Source organism: Vigna radiata, chromosome 4 (genome assembly GCF_000741045.1).
Source record: "Vigna radiata var. radiata cultivar VC1973A chromosome 4, Vradiata_ver6, whole genome shotgun sequence".
Taxonomy (NCBI): domain Eukaryota; kingdom Viridiplantae; phylum Streptophyta; class Magnoliopsida; order Fabales; family Fabaceae; genus Vigna; species Vigna radiata.
The window spans coordinates 8725113-8729374 of NC_028354.1; the positions used below are offsets into that span (position 1 = coordinate 8725113).

At 31.9% G+C, this 4262-nt stretch overlaps 1 protein-coding gene across 1 annotated transcript in view; it reads left to right on the forward strand.

Annotated features, from left to right (window-relative positions):
- LOC106758322 overlaps positions 1-4262 on the forward strand; it is a 57025-nt gene that overhangs the window by 3872 nt on the left and 48891 nt on the right. The window lies entirely within an intron of this gene.

Genomic DNA, 4262 nt, shown 5'->3' on the forward strand with positions numbered 1-4262 from the left:
ACCTTAAAAGTTCACTTTTTAGGTACTTAAGAGTCAAATTTCGAGTTTGCCCTTATTCTTTGGTTTTGACCACTTTCCTACCTTTATTAGACTAAGTTAGACTTGCTAGGATGTTTACATACCTTAGAATAAGTCTACATTAGGTGAATTGACCATTTTTGACCTTAAAAGTTCAAATTTTAGGTACTTAAGACTCAAATTTTGAGTTTGACCTTATTCTTTGCTTTTGCCCACCTTCCTACCTTTCTTAGACTAAGTTAGACTTGTGAGGATGTTTACATACCTTAGAATAAGTCTACATTAGGTGAATAGACCATTTTTGACCGTAAAAGTTCACTTTTTAGGTACTTAAGAGTCAAATTTCGAGTTTGACCTTATTCTTTGCTTTTGACCACTTTCCTACCTTTTTTAGACTAAGTTACACTTGTTAGGATGTTTACATACCTTAGAATAAGTCTACATTAGTTGAATTGACCATTTTTGACCTTAAAAGTTTACTTTTTAGGTACTTAAGAGTCAAATTTTGAGTATGACATTATTCTTTGCTTTTAACCACTTTTCTACCTTTATTAGAATAAGTTAGACTTTTTAAGATGTTTACACACATTAGAAGAAGTCTACATTAGGTGAATTGACCATTTTTGACCTTAAAAGCTCACTTTTTAGGTATTTAAGAGTCAAATTTCGAGTTTGCCCTTATTCTTTGGTTTTGACCACTTTCCTACCTTTAGTAGTCTAAGTTAGACTTTTTAAGATGTTTACCTACCTGAGAATAAGTCTACATTAGGTGAATTGACCAATTCTCACCTTAAAAGCTCACGTTTTAGGTACTTAAGAGCCAAATTTCGAGTTTGACCTTAATCTTTGCTTTTGACCACTTTCCTACCTTTATTAGACTAAGTTAGACTTGTTAGGATGTTTACATACCTTAGAATAAGTCTACATTAGGTTAATTGAGCAATTATCACCGTAAAAGCTCACTTTTTAGGTACTTAAGAGTCAAATTTCGAGTTTGACCTTATTCTTTGCTTTTCACCACTTTCCTTCCTTTATTAGACTAAGTTAGACTTGTTAGGATGTTTACATACCTTAGAATAAGTCTACATTAGGTGAATTGACCAATTCTCGCCTTAAAAGCTCACTTTTTAGGTACTTAAGTGTCAAATTTCGAGTTTGACCTTAGTATTTGCTTATGACCACTTTCCTACCTTTGTTAGACTAAGTTAGACTTGTTAGGATGTTATAGACGTTTTTTTTTTAAAAAAAAAAAACTTCTACTTGGCTACGTTCAATTTTAAACTTAGAAAGACATGACAAATCATGTCACCTAGACGAAAATCTTCACGGAAAGTCAGGTCAAACACACAACCCGCAAGTCATCCTAAGGACGAACTACTCTGATACCATTAATGTTACATCCCCATAATTTAACACTTAATTTATTTTTTTATATATTTATATATATAAGTAATATAAGAACTGTAACATTTACACAATCTTCCATAAGGAAATATAAAGGATTTCATGTTAATTACACATTTTAAACTCAGATTTCAACTTCTCATCTATAAAGATAACTCAGACTTTTATCAACTATTCTTCTGTCTCTATCTTCACTTGAACTGGATTAGACGACATTCCTCTATCTGCTCCCATATAACATATACGTTATACGATCATCGCAAAAATATAATTTTCCGACACAAACACAAAAAGTAAGGGTAAGCTACCATGAAAAAATATTTTTAATATAAACGTTATGTGAAACCAAGAAGTTGAATCTGGCAAAGCCTGTTAGACATCTTCTGATCTTCCCACTTAGGTGCAAGAGAATAAGGATATACACACAATAATTCATCATAAAATCCATACATCACAAATATCATACAAATTTATTATATTACAAAATAATTTAACCGTACATAATCTGCCTGATAAGAATTTAGTTAAAAACTCATTGAGTATACTTCTAGGAAAGAGAGGTGCCTCACAATGGATAACTTAAGTACCAGGTCTTTCCTTAGCCAAAGTTTTCCTCAACTTGTTATTAACAATTTCTCATTCACAGATTCAAAACAACAACATATGATATTAACACAAGAAATCAATATGAATAAATATATAACAAGCACATATCCCATCAACAGTATTCACACAGAATTTCAAGACATGAATAGTGATTTAATAATAGTAAATCATAATATAAAAGCTTAGAAATGTTAGCTTCCCTTACCTCTATTTCAGACTCAATCTCTTGCTCCGAATTTGTTCCCCCGAAAACCCTCCAGAACCTCTACTCTTCTAAAATTTTCTTTCTAACTCTTTGTTCTCAAGATTTCTCACTTGATTCAACCTCTCTTTGTGCAGAATAAGCTCCCCTCCCATGGCTATTTATAGTAAAAAAAATTTACTATTCAAATTATTTTTTTAATATTATTTATTATTTTAATATTATTTTATTAATATTTTAATCACCACTTGCAACACCACTTGCAAATCTTATCCTTCCTTAATCATGCAACTCTGAGATTCTTATCCTCTCATTATTTTTATTTATTTATTTTTTTTCGTTTTTACTATTCACGTTTTGCTATTCACTTTTTACTATTCATTTTTTTTAAACAAAACCTTCTAAAAGAAGTTCTCAGAATTTTAAACCCGTCCTCTTGAAATTTTAATAATTTTCTATCATAAATTTAAATTTTTCTAACCTTAATTATATTTTCTATTCATTAAATTTATTATTACCAATAATAATGCTAAAATTTGCTATTAATTTTTTTTTAAATAGATATTTTTCATGGGTCTTACAGTCGTCTTTGCACTTGCATAGTTCAGCTGGCCCATCCCCAACACTATGCAAGTTAAATCCCCCCATCTGTCTATGTCTAAACTCCAAGACTATAGACGAGGACCTCCCTCTACTCTCACCACTCACACTGTTCTCCTATATGAGTATGAACAATGCTTTGAGTGTAGGGATAGACAGACCATTTCAAAACTCCCGACCTTATACAAACAACGCCAACAACCCTTCTAACATCACATACAGTCATCTCACCCTGAGATGTCCCGCTCAAGCTCAATTTCATCAATTGAGTTCGTAATCAAAGCATTTCAAGCTACACAATTCAAATATATGGACATACATTCATACACACATAATACTTAACATAACATCAGCAAGAAGTTCCTCCTTGAAACTCTATTCCACATTTTCCTTTCATAATTGTACATGTCGATATATCACAATCTTTAGTCATGTCATAAAAACAACTCATACATACTCAGACATTACATATTTTCACAGAAACATCACATATTAACACAAATTTCTTTATAGCCTATTACTAACACTTACGTAATTTAAAAATCTTGGAGATCCTCACCATTGGCTCCAGAAGGGTCAAAAACCCCAGAACGAACTAAAGAACGTCCAAAACGGATGTTCGGAACTCCCAAAATGTCAAAAGCATAAAAAACACTCAATCTGCCACACATAATTTGCTCAGCGCACCCCCTTGTGCGCTAAGCGAATTTTGTCTGCAGGGGAAGCTAAATTCTGCAGATTTTGACAACCCAACACTCCGAAATTTGTTCAGAATTCATCGTGCACATATTTTATACAACCTATATAAATAAATATCCTAGCTTCCCTTACCTGTTTTCGCACCGCACAGGACAAAGTAAAATTAACAGTAGCGTTCTCTATGGCACCTCTCACTGCAAGGGTGTAGCCAAAACCTACAGACCACCGAAGTGGTGGCAGAAGAAAAAGGGCAGAACAACTCACCGGTCGGAGATTGAAAATTTAATCGAACGAACATGTAGCTATCAACATCGTGGTCATAGGGATGTTACCTAAAGAGACATGCACTGAGTCAGTGTGTGAGAGAGTTAGAGAAGACAGAGAAGATGAGAATTTGAGGTGTAGAGAGAAAGTCGTTATTGAGAATGAATTTTTTAGCTTTTAGAAAAGGAGACCAACAGAAAAATATTAGAACATGAACCCCTTTTTTCTAAAAGGCCCCTCCTTTTTACTTTTATTCCGTTTTCACCCCTGTCTCCTTTTAATATAAATATATACATATATCTATAATTTATTCATGTTCTTACACTTTTACATGCAATGGGTTCAATAAAAAGAAACATGACACTAAAGTGAAATTATTATTATTATTATTATTATTATTATTATTATTATTATTATTATTATTATTATTATTATTATTATTATTATTATTATTATTATTATTATTATT